We start from the raw sequence: 17,041 nt of genomic DNA on the forward strand, positions 1-17,041 counted from the left end.
AAACTCCTCCCCACACCCACCCAGTCTATTTTCGGAGCCTCCGTTTTTGCGGGCGGTGCGGCTCACAGCGGCTCACAGAGCGACGACAGCTCACAGCGCGACAAGGAAATGCCAAACGGGACTGCAGGTAAAGGTTTGGCCCTTCGGGGTCGGGTGCTGCCTTTCTGGTGGGTAATCGTGTGGAGAAACTATATGCAGACAGACAGACAGAGGCAGAGGAGCAGTTGTGTGCGCGGATTGATTGCTGTTGGCAGGCACCGTCAAGCAGCAGCCAGAGCAATCTACATGGCTCTGGGCTGCAGCATGAGCGGTTTCGCTTTGATCACGGCTTTTTCAGGCTGTATTCCTGACATTTCTGTAATCTGGAGAGCACTGTCGCCACCTAAGGGTTCTGTAAAATAGGTTAGACACATTCAATAGCTCCCATATTGTAAGAGGCGATGTAAGAGGCTTAGATCGACATCCCCCCGTCAAAAAAATTGACGAACATGTCCGTCCTTGGCACTCTACGTTACTATGTGAAATGACGAACATGTTCGTCCATGGCACTCAATGAGTTAATTAAAATTGGCAAAGTGGGTGGCAGTGTGTGTGGCGGCAGTGGGTCATGATTGTGATGTCATCAGTGATGTCACTCGTGCCACTGATTGACCAACTGTGATGTCACTCTTGCAGTTGTGATGTCATCAGTGATGTCACTCGAGCAACTCTGATGTAGTATGAGCCGATGGCGCACATTTGCACGATGGCACCAAGGTGGGTGGGCGGTGTCTGTCTGTCTGTCAGTCATGATTTTGGGAGCCCGTGGAGCTGGCGATTTCCATAACTGCAGCCATGGCACATCATCTCCAGGGATACTGTTATGATGTCAGATATCTAGGGTTAACATGGTCAAAGTTCCAAAACTTTAGGTTAACATGTAGAAATGCTACCTGTAAGTCAAAAGCCCTCACAGAAGGTGATTAACAGCTGAAGTGAGGGAGAAATTAGCTGTGCTGAAAAACAGCTAAAACTGAAATGAAAGAACTGTAATGTGTTAGAGGGTACACAAAGGAGAATACTGTCACAGAGAGGACTAAGAGATGATTTACCATCTAAGGAAACCAGAAAATGTCACATTTGAGAAGCTGGAATCAGAGAATTAGGACATTTTTCTTACAGAAATGGCTCAAAATGATGAATAGATGATAAATATAGGCAAATAATGTAATATTTGGCAATGAATTGATGGATTTAATTGTTGCAGCTCTTTATCAGTTTTTATAAAATGTATTTGTATGTATTTTCAAAATACGTATTTGTATCTCAAATTCATTTTTCAGACCAGTATTTTGTATTTGTATTTTTTGAGCAAGTATTTGTAAATTGTATCAAAATACTTTATGATGTATTTTCGCCCATCTCTGCATACATGTAAGCTTGCCTTTACTTGATGCATTGTCGTGCGGGTTGGGGAGCATTTCTAGGAAATGCCTGCAGGCTTCTATGAAACAACAGCAGGTCACATGCTTTATCATACTTCTGTGTTTCTCTGAGAAGTGTGACACCACAAGCTCTGATACTGCTTATGCATATGAAACCTCATCCTGTTGTTTAACACCGTTTCTCTGTACTGGTTTCACACTCTCTCTCTCTCTCTCTCACACACACACACACACACACACACACACACACACACACACACACACACAGGGTGTGTGTGTGTGTGTGTGTGAGGTGTGCTGTTATGAGGTGTGAGGTCTCCGAGCAGCCGAAGATGGTGAGTTGTGCCTCCGGCTGGAGGGTTATTCTGTAGGCCTTAGAGTACCAGTCAAATATTTTGGCCCAGAATCCCATCAGTGAAGGGCAGAACCAGAAGGCATGAGACAAAATACCCTCCGACACCTGTCACCAGTGCTGAGACAGAGGGGAAGAACGTGTGCAATTTAGGCTCCATGCTTTTGATATGCGACAAATCATGTTAGTTGAAAATCACCTTTTCAGTGAGCTCAGAGAAACTTTCCACTATCAGCAGACAATTGTGGAAACAGCCTTCTAGAGAGGGGAGAGACTGGGAGAGAGAGAGAGAGAGAGAGCGGGAGACAGACTGAGGGAGAGAGAGAGAGGGAGACAGACTGAGGGAGAGAGAGAGAGAGAGAGAGGGGGAGACAGACTGAGGGAGAGAGAGAGAGGGGGAGACAGACTGAGGGAGAGAGAGAGAGGGGGAGACAGACTGAGGGAGAGAGAGAGAGGGGGAGACAGACTGAGGGAGAGAGGGGGGGAGAGACTGAGGGAGAGAGAGAGAGGGGGAGACAGACTGAGGGAGAGAGAGAGAGGGAGACAGACTGAGGGAGGCGAGGGCAATAGGGCAGGCATGGTCACACAGCAGCCGGGGGGCATGGTGGCGCAGTGGTAAGCGCTGTCGCCTCACACCTAGAAGGTCCTGTGTTCGATTCCCACCTGGGACGCTGTGAGCGCTGAAGGAGTGCGTGCCCGTCCACATGTCCTCGAGTGCCCACTGCCCGGGTGGGGTCGTCAAAAGGGCCTTTCTGTGTGGGGTTTGCATGTGCTCCCCGTGCCCCCTGGGGGTTTCCTTCATATAGGAACCCCGCACCAAAACATGCAATATCCTGGTCGCTGAAGTGGTGCCTCCTCTGGTCGTTAGGGGCGCCTGTTCGGAGGGAGGGGAACTCGTTGGAATAGCGTGATCCTCCCACGTGCTATGTCCTATCAGTGAAGCTTCCCCTGTCAGGTGAAATGTCTCGGAGGAAGCATGGAACCAGCTTCGGGTCTCCCCAGATCGGCAGAGGGTGGAGCAGCAACCAGGATAAATAATAAATTAAAATTAGCACTAATGGGGGATAAAATTGGGATAAAAAAATCTGGGGGGGAAGGCCGCACAGCAGCCGAGCTACAGGCAAGGCAAGGAAAAATGTTGCTTTTGCCTTTCTGAGCTCTTTTACAACCCTGTTCCTCAGTGTGGTAAATAAACACCTCTCATGGTCCACCTTATTCTTGAGAGCCATCTTGAGAGCATGGTCCCTTTGCTTCAGAAGTGACCATATTTCATCATTTAACCATTTAGTCACTTTGACCTGGTTCTGACGGCTTCTATCTGAGTTCTATATGACTTCTCTATTTTCCACATACAATATATAAGCAATTCATTCAACTGTCAAATCCAACACATGTTGACATTTATTATGTCTAATGGTGTGTGTGTGTGTGTGTGTGTGTGTGTGTGTGTGTGTCTGTGTGTGTGTGTGTGTGTGTGTGTGTGTGTGTGTGTGTGTGTGTGTGTGTGTGTGTGTGTGTGTGTGTGTGTGTGTGTGTACTTCACTGAGCTGTATTATGATCAGTTAGTGTCTCCGTTTGTTGACCACAGAAGTGCAGACAGTCAACAAGTTCCTCTTCAAGATGACGTCCTTCCCTTCTGTCCCTTTCGATCAAATCGAAACAAACAAAGCAGTGAAAACGTCCTTAAACTGAGTGACTTCCCAGCATGCATTGTGTAATGCATGTTAATGATGTAAAGAGGAAGGAAACCTGGCCCTTATAATCAGTTAGTGTCTCTGTTTGTTGACCACAGAAGTGCCAAGTTCTCCCCTTCAGGACGAGGTCTTCTTCTCTCTTCTGTGAGACTCTTTATATTGTATTGTATATCCTAGTTTAGAGCAACTGATAGACTTCTCATGTTATGTCCAATCTGCCTGCTGATGTGTTTGAACGTCTCTGCAGCCTGGACACAGGAGAGGACCAGCTATGAGTGTCACATCAGCATATAGTGGATTTCTTCTCTTCCTTCTGTCTGTGTCAGGTAATTATATCATTACATTACATCAGTGGAATAAGCTTCACAGTAGTCATGTCAGCTGTTCAGAAAGATCACATCTTGTGCGTCCTGGTAGCTCACCTGGTAGCACGCATACCATGAAGGCTCGGCCTTCGCGTGGCCGACCCGGGTTCAAATCCGACCTGTGGTCCTTTGTCATCCCCTTTCTCTCTCCCCACCTTTCCTGTTTGCCTACTGTCCTATATAAAGGTGAAATGCCCCCCAAAAATATAAATATAAATATCATTGCCTGATGTAATACGTGTCAGAACAAGTTCTGAAGTTATGGACTTTAAAAAAATCCACTATTACTTGATCCGTTTTGTTGTCAATCAGGTGTTTTTTCTTATGCTGGATTTCTCATTGTTTTTATGGTGTTTCGAGGGCTTGGACCCAAATGGACATAAGTGTGATTTTGGGCAATATGAATATTATATATGTCAATTGAAAGGTCTTGGTGAGATCTTTTCTGTGTCAAAAGGACACAACTGAAATCATGACCCATAAGTTTTAATTACACCAGAGCGGAAAGCCGTAACAGTAAAAGTAGGGTTTTGTTTGCTGCTAAAAGTAAGTAAAGTAAAGTAAGTAAAACTGTATTTATAGAGCGCCCTTCACAGCACTAATGCACAGAGTGCTTTACATCGGTAAGAAAAAGCAATACAGTGCAATAAAACAATAGATTAAAAAACCAACAAGGTAGAATAAAAGCATGGGATGAAACAACAAATATGACAAGTAAAACGTAAAAGCAGTGATTGTTTATCGATTGTCAAAGGCCTGTCTGTAAAAATGTTTTTTGAGCTGTTTTTTAAATCACTTTCTGATGGGACGGTCCGCAAGCCCAGGGGGAGGGCATTCCAGAGCCTTGGGGCCGTCACCCCAAAAGCTTGGTCCACTTTAGTTTTGAGTTTGGTCCTGGGGACCAGGAGCACCTGGTCAGATGACTGGCTGGAGGAGTATGGGAGGATGAGGCCTGAGATGTAGGAGGGGGCGTGACCATGGAGGGCTCTGTGAGTGAAAATGAAGAGTTTTGAAATGTATTCTGAATTGTACAGGGAGCCAGTGCAGGGCGGCAAGGATGGGGGTGATGTGACATGATTTCTTTGACTTAGTGAGCAGTCTAGCAGCGGTGTTTTGAATGAACTGGAGTTGGTTGACAGATGATTTGTTGAGACAGGTGAACAGTGAGTTACAGTAATCGAGTCTGGATGAGCAGGCCCGTATCCAGCAGGTGCCGCCGAAAAAAATGTGAGGTTTTTTCCCCCCCTTTTTTAGCCATATTTAGAGTAATATATAATTTTAAATATATATATATATTTTTTAACCTTTTTTAGCCATATTTAGAGGAATATATCATTCTAAATCAACATTAAGATTATACTGTTGTGATGTCATTATTCTGTATATTCTCTTTCATGTCACCACCTGCTCAGCTCTCCTGTCAACATAATTGTAACTAACAAACACAAACTGTTTTAGCCAAATTCATATCAAAATGACACCTACAAACACAGGTACACAACCCAAGCCGTTGTCAAAAATGGAGAGAATGCACACCATAAAATCTCAGTGAGGTGCCGGTGACGGACAAGAATCTATAAAAAGAGTAGAAACCGCACACTCTGGCTCCGATGCAATGAATTTAATAAAAAGACAACGTTTCGGCCTGGTGGCCTTTGTCAAGTCATGTACAAACAAGGTGAAGAGCACAGTCTTGTAACAGAGACACACCTAGACCACAGGTGCAGCCCAACACAACCCAAGCCGTACACAACACACATCATCGATAATAAAAAAAAAAATACAGAGGGACCTGTTGGCTGGCAAGAACATGTATTTATTGTCATTGACCAAAAACAATAATCGGAAGGGATGAGAAGGATGTGAGAGTGTCTGAGTGTCTTAGGCTTCTGCAGTCAGTCAGTCAGTCATCATCTGTTGGCCCACTGAAATTAAATAGAACAAACATAAGTTATAATGATCATTCAAAGTGTAATTGTAACAGTAATATGTGTATAACATGAATTACCTTTTCTGTGTGAGTGTACTTTGGCTTCTGCAGTCAGTCAGTTTCTAAATTAAAGCGATCCCGTGTTTTTCATGCTTTTCCATGGAGCTTCTCCTCATAGCTAGATACGGGCCTGTGGATGAGATGAAGGCATGTACAGACATTTCCAGTTCGGTGTGTGATATGATGGACCGGAGTTTTGCAATGTTTCTGAGGTGAAAGAAACAGGTGCGGGTGAGGGATTTGACATGCTTGTCCAGGTGCATTGATTGGTCAAAAATGACGCCCAGGTTTCTGAGGTGGGTGCCCACGTTTTCCTTAAAGGCCCCCAGGTGCGTGGAGACTCTGGAGGCGATGTTGTCGGCGGCTATGATTAACACCTCGGACTTTGCAGCGTCTAGTTGAAGGAAATTTCTCCCGATCCAGTTTTCAATGGCGGAGAGACATTCCTGTAAAATTGTGAGTTTCCCCAAATTGTCGGGCTTGAAGGAGCAGTACAGCTAGATGTTGTCAGCGTAGCAGAGATACCTGGGGATTTGCTGATGAGAAAGGCCAGGGGGAGCATGTATAGAGCGAAGAAAAAAGGCGCAAGGACGGCACCTTGAGGCACGCCACATGAAAGCGCAGAGGGGACGGACTTAAAAGGGCCCACAGCCACAGAGAAGCTTCTCTCCCTGAGGTAGGAGGCACAACAGATATGCCCACCCCACTCTCTGAGTCTATCCAGCAGGGTGGCATGATCGACCACGTCGAACGCTGCGCTGAGGTCCAATAGGACTAAGATGGAACATTCACCATTGTCAGCTGACATCAGGAGGTCAGTGCGTAACTGCACTTACAGTTGTTTGACACCTACAGTGTCAAAACCTCACTTTTGACACTGATCAAGCCTTACAGGCAGAGGATTCTAACAGCACTTAGGTCAGCTCAACATGCAGGCTGACATAAGTAACACCCACCTATAGGTGATGCACAGCAGCCATGTGCAGAAGTCTCAGCACACATCAGATATATCAGTGTAGAGAGGACATGTATGCTGACATAAGTAATACTAGCATTGGCATATGGGCTCATCCACTCATCTCATACACCCCCAAAGTGTAGGTGGTAACAGCAGCTGATCTAGGTGTTGTGGCTCTACTGTAAAATCTACTATAAGAGACTTAACCCCTCTGGCTCCAAGCCCTCAACCTGCTTCACTGGAAGATAGAGGGAGAGAGAGGGAGGGAGGGGAGAGAGAGGGAGGGAGAAAGAAAAGGGAGAGAGAGGGAGGGAGAGGGAGAGAGAGAGAGAGAGGGGGGATGGAGAGAAAAAGGGAGAGAGAGGGGAGAGGGTGGAAGAGGAGAGAGAGGGAGAGTGAAAGGGGAGAGAGAGTGAAAGGGAGAGAGAGGGAGAGGGAGGGAGAGAGAGGGAGGGACGGGGAGAGAGAGGGGGGAGGGGAGAGAGAGGCAGGGAGCGGAGAGAAAAAGGAGAGACAGAGGGGGAGAAAGAGGGAGAGCGAGGAGGAAGGGGAGAGAGAAAGAGGAGACAGTGAGAGAGGGAGGGGGGGGGGGAGAGGGACGGAGAGAGACGGGGGAGGGAAAGAGATAGAGAGGAAGAGGAGAGAGTGTGGGAGGGAGCAATAGCATTTTTGGGTGGCTTGTGCCCACCCAAAAACCATCTGATCCCACCCACAAAATACTCGACATCCAGACGAATCCATAGCTACATGTTGTGCTAGCTCGCTGGGAAGTCTACTCAAGACTACTCAATTGGGTCCCTTGACCTCTCACATCAAGATATCTGAATGAAACTGGGCTAATTACAACCACATGAGTCTTAGCTTTACAGCCATGTCTGACATATGTCAGCTACATAGGTTATATGAGCTCCAGGGTCCTAAAGACAGTTTCTGCATGCAGTGAAAAGATGTTATTCTTGCCTTTTTTGTTTCCCTATTTCTGCACACTGTGGTGCCAAAACAGTCATGGAATTGTATAATTTGGGTATGAGTCCTGTGAATCCAAAGAGCCCAATCACATGAATGTGTGGTGCAATATGGCCTCACAGTAACCATTTCAAATTGTGATGATACAATGTTTTTTACTTCTGTCTTTTTTACTGTGTAAAATGACCTATTGTGAGCTCTAGGATAATTTCATCCTGAACATTTACAAACAAAGTTAGGAAATTCCCCTTTTGTTATTTTATTATTTTACTTTGGTTTATGCCTACAAAGCAAATGTTACTTTGTACTTGAGTTCTACCCTGGAAGTGATTTTGGTATAGTATTTTATATTGTATTTAACACATTGACTGCCAGCCGTTTTTTTCTTGCTGTAGGTAGCTTCTGCCAAGCCGTTTTTTGAGGATTGTGGCTCATTTTACAAGAGCCGAGGATTATTTTCTGCTTGGAGTTTGTGAACATACAATATCTCAAAAGTACTAATAGAATGTGTACTTTCTCTGTCTAAAAGAGTTAGTTTGTAGAGTTAGTAGTTATGTAAGCATTAGCAGTTGAATACAGCATGGTTTTAGCGTCAGAAAAAATATTCAGAGATAAACGGCTTTTTGTGAAATTCGATAGAACTGTCACTTTAACCATTCATTTTTGGCATCAGTAAGACCTAAACAATAGTTTTGAACAGTAATTTCCTCCATAACAGCAGTAAACTTCCCTCTGCTCAACTCCTCCCTCCTGTGGGCGTTCTTTTTGGCTGCAGCGCCATGTCACAAGCACTTTCCTACCTTTGCAAATGCACTTTCTCATACTCTCGACCTCTCAAATAAATTTCTGAATAGAAATTAAATTACTCTAAATTATAGCGAAAAAGAAACAAAAAAGAATGGGTTGAAAATCCCATTCTAAAAGCCTTTTAGAATGGGATTTGTTTCCAATTTGGTGTCGGACTAGGGGGCAGTCCCCGCTTGTCACCAGTTTGCTTTGCTGCTGCTGTGCGGGTGTGAGCCTGTCTGTGCGGCCGCTATTTGAGGAAGTCTGGTTAGACTCGCTCGCTTCTTGGAGTTTTGGTTGAGGGCTTTGATGAAGCTTTTGCGATTCTGGTCATATTTATGCTGCGTGTTTCAAAGTGTGTCCCACCCGCAATCCACTATGCAAATCTGCAATCCCGCACCGCCAGCAATCAGCGCGAAATGAAAGCGCCTTCGCCAATCCACCTTCATGAGAATGGCTTCAGTCACACTGCTTTTTGCTTGCCTTCCTCTAGTCAGGAAAGCACTGTCACCACTTAGTGGGTCGGTGGAATGGGTTGTACACGTTGTACACGTCCAATACTTATATAAGATATGTAAAAGGGTTAGATGCACAACCCCCCGTTAAAAAAAAAAAATCGATGCCAAGAACGTGTTTACACGTTGTTGGCAGTCAACAGCTGGATTCTGAAAACGTGTTTACACGTTGTTGGCAGTGAATGTGTTAAGCAAGCAGTATTCTATCTACCATTCTACCTGTATGCAGAATATATATAGCGAGACGATTATTTTTTCATCATTGTAAAGCAAGTTAGTTAGTTCTTCAGAGATGTAGCCTCTTCATTTTGCTCTCAAAGTTCACCAGATTGATTCATTTTTACTTTAAAATGTAAACGATTTTCTCCCGGGGGGGCATGCCCCCAGACCCCCCTAGGGCAGTGATACTCAACTTGTGGCCCAGGGGCCAGATGCGGCCCGCGACAGGGTGCAGAGTGGCCCCCTGACCATTTTCTAATAATTTCACGTTAGTTTTCATTGTGAATTTGAATCTAATTCACAATAAAAACTAACGTGAAATAAGTTTGACTGAGCTCCAGCTAAATTGTCAAATAACGCCATCTGCTCACTACCCAGGCACATGTATGTACTTAACCTAACTAACTTAACCTAACTAACTATCCATGTGCACAACATTATCAGACTAAACTCCAGCTGACACTAGGCATGGGTCGATTTCCGGTTTGACCGGTCCGGTCCAGTGTACGAGCCGGAACCGGTTTGATTTCATGCAAAAGGCTTCAGACGGAGGTAGGGGAGGAGCTTCAAGGTTTGAGTGACAGATTGAGGGGAATGGCATTACGAGAATGACTCACAAGCTTGTTTTAATGCTTTTCCATTGGTTGCATTTTGTAAAACCCACACAGAGACGTGAAGGGTGACCAGTGGCATTTGTTTCATTCTGCTCCGTCTTGTCTCTATGACCCTACAGAATGGATGGTTAAAGCTCTCTTTCTGACTTTAAAACTGTTATCAACAACATATATATAACATAACATTCGCTCTAGTCTAGGTGGTCTAGCTGCTGATCATGAGGATATCCGACTTGTGTCACACTGTTATTGTTCCCCGGAACAAACTAACTAGGTCCCCCCCCCCATCAAATTGAATAAGTTATTTCTTGTTTAGACTTATTTAGGCCTTAATAGTCTTGAGAAGAACTGTAGTATAGGCATTGGACATGTCATTTCAAAGCAGCAGCAATGTCCTTTACACTTTAATTTGTTTATTCATGCAGGCTACAAACATGTTGTTTTAATGTGTAAAGGGTGAAATAAAGATCAATCAAGATATTCTTATATATATATATATATATATATATATATATATATATATATATATATATATTAGAATTGTCGAATTAGAATAATCGTATTGGACAGTCGAATCCGATGTCGACTGGCAGAATCCTGAGTCGAGGACAGCCCCTAGTTACATGTGACAAAGGTCCTGGGTCGGATTCAAACCCACAACCTCACACACATTTTCAAAGCAAAGTATTTAACTCTGCTTTCTCATATCAACATGATGATGTTATTATTGTGTATCCATACTAAACCCTACCAGGTCACTTTATGATGCTCTCACATCAGTGTGCCATCTCCATATGATGATACTACTGAGCCTTGGAGTCCTCTGTACTGGGTGTGATAGGTGTCACCTGATCAGCATCTATTAACAGTTGTGTTTGACACTGCGCTCAGCAGCAACATGTGTTAGATGTGTAACACGACCAGCATTATGGCAGCTGGTGATCAGCACTTGTCATTCTGAGGAGTTTGAAGCTTAACCACAAAATCCACTTTTCCTCTTGGTACTAAGATCCTCTCTGTTTGACTTCACAGTGGAGCTGAGATGATGCAAATGTCAAACTGGTTACAGTATGGGAAATGTAGTCCAGGGGCCATATCTTCCTAACTTGAAAATCCTATCTTAACTGTTTGGCAACCATGGTAATTAGAGTTGGGACCTGATTTAGGAAAATACCCATTACAGATGAACAGTTCGTAAGTCAATATCCCCATCCTAATTTAAGACAGGAAGAATGTTTTACAGAAGCATCCTAACTCCCCAAAATCTTCAAAAAGCTCTTCTAACTTTAAGATACCCGCTAGGCCAGGGATACTCAACTTGCAACTAGCGGATTGTAGGTGTCAGACGGAGTTTAGTCTGACAATGTTGTGCACACCGGATAGTTACTTAGGTTAAGTACATACATAAGTGCCTGGGTAGCGAGCAGACGGCAGGATTTGACAATTTAGCAGCTAAATCATAGATTATTGAAAGGTATTCCATATTCCAGACTGAAATGATATAACAGAAGTGGAGTATTGGCCAGAATTACATGAACATTTGGACACTTATTCAGCGGGGTATCTTGCATGTTGCGTTCAGGTGCACTGTAAAAAAAAATGCAATTCCATCGCGGGCCACACAGGGGGCACCCGCGGGCCGCATGTGGCCCGCGTGCCGCCAGTTGAGTATCACTGGGCTAGGCTGTCCTAACTTCAACTTGAGCTTTATAGTTAGGCTAACTGTTTGGCGTTTTGCTAACTTGAGTCTCTAACGTTATGGCTGTGCTTTTATTACATTTACAAAACCAACAAAATGTCAACAGGCGTAACTTGCCGAAAGGCTCATGCTGGACCCGAATGGTGTGCTGACAAAACGCTCGTTAATAGATACTTACCCCGCTAGCTGGGCGCTTCTTGCTCATACTGAGCATTAGCGCCCGGCGACCATCAACGCATTTCCAATCAAACAATCGTGCCGCTCTCACGTCTAGGTATAAAAAACAACCCTTACCTGAACCAAACACGTGAAGTGAAGATGCTATCCGATGGCCAACATCCTCTTCTTTCAAATACATATAGTTGCCGCTTCCAAATTGTTGCATTAAATCCACTTTTCTGTCTTTGAAAAACCAAAAATCATTAATCTGGAGCAACCGGAAGTGTAGGGGGCATTAGTGAGTAAACAGTGAGTCGTATTTCCGGGTTGCTCCAGATGAATGATTTTCGGTTTTTCAAAGACAAAAATCCACCAGTTGAGAAATAAGGAAGTGGTGCCTGTTGCTCGGTAACAGGCATAAAAACTGATGTTGGATTGGGTACTTAGGATTTCCTAACCAGACATAAGATAGGATTTAGTAAGATAAGATAGGAATCCCTTTTTTATCAATTTTTCATTGAGTCTGTTTTTTTTACAAGAAAAAATAATACAAATAACAAAACAAAACAAACATTTACATAAAACCTATATAACCACATACACAACCAGATTCACTCAGAACCCCCCTCCCTGCAGGATGCCCCACCCACAAAACCAGCAAAGATATTAGCTCACAGTACAGTATAATATATTAGATAAGATATGATTATATTAGATAAGATAGGATTCCTAAAGTTAGTTAGGATTTGCTTCTGTAATACGAAATCAGAAAAAATCCTATCTTAAAGTAGTCCTATCCTAACTTAAGACTTAAGATAGGAAGTTTCTGTAATATGGCCTCAGGTCTCTAGCAGCTTTACATACTGCAGCAGTTACACTGCAGATGAAAGTCTGTCCTGTCATGTGAATGTGATGTGGTTTGTGAAGTGCTCTGTGTTACAGTGGTACAGCCCTATCCTGTAATGCAGGGGTGCCCAATACGTCGATCGCGATCGACCGGTCGATCGCGAAGGTAGTGTGGTCGATCGCATGGCATTGAGGGAAGGAAAAAAATAAAAAAATAAAATAAAAATCTTTTTTTTTTTTTACTGTTTTTCCACTGTTTCCACTGTTTTTCCACTGTTTTCCCACTGTTTCCACTGTTTTTCCACTGTTTCCACTGTTTTTCCACTGTTTTTCCACTGTTCCACTGTTTTCCACTCAGTGTATATATATATAAATAAATATGTTTGGTAGATCACTTTGACTTGGTCATTTTAAAAGTAGCTCCCAAGCTGAAAAAGTGTGGGCACCCCTGCTGTAATGTGTTTGTGAATGTGATGTGGTTTGTGATGTGCTCTGTGTTACAGTGGTACAGCCGCAGGATGACTGGGGAGTGACTTACACTCCTACTGAGATCTGTGCCATCAAAGGATCTACAGTGGACATAAGCTGCTCCTACACATACCCAGCCTACCTAGATCACCTTAATGTCACGGTTAAGAAGACGCTGTGGTTTAAAGAGGAGGGTGGTAAACCTGTGGATGTGACAACAGACTCAGAGTATGCCGGTCGTGTGGAGTATGCTGGTGATCAGAGGAACTGCAGCCTGAGAATCACAGACCTGAGAGAGAGTGACTCAGCTGTGTACAAGTTCAACTTCACAACAAACCATCCAGCTGGGAGCTATACTGCTTCACCTGGAGTTAATCTGACTGTTACAGGTAACTCTTTGATCACACCATGTGTTACTTCAGTTACAAACAGCTCCACAATCAAGTGACTGAGGGGACAATTATTTCTATATAGGAAAACCCTTATTGTAAATATAGGAAAGCCATACTGTATATCCCCTGAATGCCCTACTGTGGGTCAGGGAATACTTTATCAGAGGTTTTCAAAGTGGGAGGCAGGCCTCCCCAGGGGGGCTCCAAAAGGTTTCAGGGGAGGCTCAGTGAATGAATGGAAGTGAATAAATATTACTTTAGTTATTACAAAAGGAGATGACTTAGAATAGCTGAAATGACCCCTTTGAAAATGGCTATGGCAGTTTTTCCCTCGCTTAGCTTAGCTTCACTCTAGCTTTCAAAATGTGCCCGGTACAGACCACCACCGCTGTGGTGCCCCCAGTTCCAAATGTTTGTGTTTGAGAGAGAAAGTAAGTAAGTACATTTTATTTGTATAGCACTTCTCACAGAGAGGACTCACAAAGTGCTTCACAGGTTAAAATACACACAAAAAAATCAATGCAAAACTAGTAACAGTAAAATACAGAAGACAGCACTGTAACAGTCAGAGTTACAGAAATTCAGCCAACACAAGTCTAAACAAACGCCTGTCTAAACAGAAGCGTTTTTAGCTGCTTTTTTTTTTAATGTCCACAGAGGCTGCAGCTCTCAAATCCCAAGGAAGAGCGTTCCACAACCTATAGGAGCTACAGACTCAAAGGCTTTGTCACCTTTGGTTTTGATCCTGGTGCGGTGCGGGGAACAACCAATAGGCCCTGGTCAGCAGACCTCAGTGACCTGCTGGGGACATGTGAGTGGAGCAGGTCACACAGATATGTGCCTGACCATGCAGGGCCCTCTATGTAATCAGCAGAACCTTGAACTGGATCCTGAAGTGAACAGGAAGCCAGTGCAAGGAGGCCAAGACAGGAGTAATATGACATGTCCTACTTGACCTGGTCAACAATCTGGCAGCAGCATTCTGGAGCAGTTGGAGGCGATCCAGAGATGCCTTGCTGAGACAAATAATAAAAAGAGAATTGCAGTAGTCCAGACGTGATGAAACAAAGGCATGTCTGATCATTTCCAACTCATGCTGGATACAACAGATTTGAGCATTGCAATATGTCTAAGATGGAAATAATACGTACGGGACGAGGACTTGATGTGTTTGTCAAGGTGCACATAGCCTGATGGAAGATAACACCAGGATGTATCAGGTTGGAGCACATTAGAGTTAAGGGACCCAATCTTAGCAGCACTGCTATCAGCAGAGACAATCACAACTTCAGTTTTCTCAGCATTTAGCTGAAGTTACTGGGCAATGGGCATCCAATCCTTAATTGCAGACAAACAATCATGCAATACCTAAAAAATCTCCAGTCCTGCCAGGTTTAAAAGAAAAGTACAGCTAAATATCGTCAGCATAGCAATGGTATGAAATACCCTTAAATTTGCTGAGAGAGAGCGAACGTTTGTCTGCTCTATAGGGTGAACGAGCACTGCACTCCTAAATGCTGGAGGTGTGTGTGCAGGGTTCAAGTTATCATCTGAGATAATTGTGAGGGCCCCTACAATCTGTGGCCATTTTTCTCAAAGTGTTGAAGCCAGATTTAGAGCAATATCTCGTTTTAAATGAACAATAGGATTAGATTAGATTAGATTATTAGTGATGTCATTATTCAGTCTTACTCTTAACCATCAATATTGGCTCCTTTTCTCACTCACCTTCTTTCAAGTATAGTGCTTTAAAAGTGCTTTAAACAGGCTATGGCCAGCCTATTCTCCAACAACAGATGTGAACACATCACATGCCATGTTTATGCGTTCCAAACACAATAACAATAAAGTTAGTTGTCTTAGTTGTTAGTTGTCTACTTGTCTAGTAGAACAAATATACTGTAATGATCCGCTCCCAGGATCATTAATGAAGGAGGAGAAGAGGCGAGTACTTGGTCTGCAGGCTTTATTCCATTCACACGCACAGCTTCCAGCGCTTAGCCACGCTTGGCTACGCTCCTAGCTAACACACACAGATCCTAGGTTCGCAGCTCCCAACACCGCAGCCTTCCCTCCTGGCTCCCACACACAACAACAACGAGCTGACGCTCTCCCGTTCACGTTCCCCCTTCCCCCAGCCAATCACAGGTGAATCCCTCTCTTCCACCACACCCACTGGCTCGCATGCTGCCTTTACGTACCCCCGTAAATCCCCACAGACATGTCAACCCCAGACTAACGTGACAACTAGACAATCCCATGTTTACTGACAAACCCACATCGCTACACAGCCCCCCCTTTTAAACAAACACTTGTCCCAAGTGGCACAGTAAACATGCACAACAACATCAACATTACACGTTTTTTTTTTTTTTTTTTCTTCTTTTTTTTCCCCCCCACACATTTCAACCACCACCAGAAGCCCACTAGTCCCCCTCACCCTCCAGCGGGGTCAGTCCTCCACAGGGCAACTCTCCTCAGCCCCCCCTTGCGCTCTACAGTCACCACATGCACGGCAATAGCTCCGCACATCCTCCTTGTGTTGGTTCCAATAGCACAGGTCACGAACACAGCGGAGTGTCCCTTCAGGGCCGTGATGACCGCTGCGGCCCCTGTGTGCCCACCGCAAAACCAATACCCGCAGGTGGCTGGGTACCACCATCTGGAACCCCTTTAACCCGTGCCCTGTCCTCTTCAAAAGCCCATTTTTCCACAGACTCAGGTCCGTAAACATGTTCCACAGCCCCTTCGTGGCACCGGAAAACATGTGAATCTCCTCCACAGGGGGCCGGCGTCCGGCCGCCACCCACGCGAGCACCGGACCGATATCCGTGTCCTCCGCCTGCCTGCGTTTCCACTCATTCAGCCCGACATCCGTGATGACCATGTCGTCGTCCTCCAGGTCCACATCTGAACAGTACTCCTCTTCCTCCGCCTCTTGCACTCGCTCGTTCTCCCGTTCCCCTCCCCCAGGGGGCGGCGTGTTCAGGGCAGCAGGGAGAACCCCACCGGCAGCGATCTCCACCTCGGCTTTCTGCGCAGCAACCGTGGGGTGTGTGTAGCAGCTAGGCTGGGCCGGCTCCTCCGGCGGTAACCCCTCTCGCTCACCCGGAGACACGAGCGTCACTCTCCCGACTGTAACAGCGCTGCAGATGTCTCTCTCCACCGTGGGGGGTGCCGAGCGACTAGTCTCCTCCGGCGTTAGCAACACCCGCCCATCTGGACACACAGCCCACACTCTCCTGACCTGAATAACGTTCTCTTCTCCCCGGCCGCTCACCTCCTCCCCAGCCTGTGTCTCTCCCCGGTCCTCTACAGCCTCAGTGCAGTCTCTGGCCAAATGTTCAGGCGACCGGCAAGTCCAACAGAGTCTCAGCTGCCCGCCGCCGGCACGTCTCTCCTCTCCCGCTGTCCTCCGATCTCCGACAGCCTCGTGACACTCCCTGGCTAGATGTCCCCACCCACCGCATGACCAGCAGACACCCGGGCGCCCCCAGTACCGTTGCTCCGCGTACCTGGTTTGCCCCGAATGCATGCTGTGACACCACCTCGCCAGATGTCCCTGTGCTCCACAAGTCCAACACAGTTTCTGCG

The sequence above is a fragment of the Poromitra crassiceps genome, assembly GCF_964638095.1.
Source record: "Poromitra crassiceps genome assembly, chromosome: 5".
In the NCBI taxonomy this organism is placed as follows: domain Eukaryota; kingdom Metazoa; phylum Chordata; class Actinopteri; order Beryciformes; family Melamphaidae; genus Poromitra; species Poromitra crassiceps.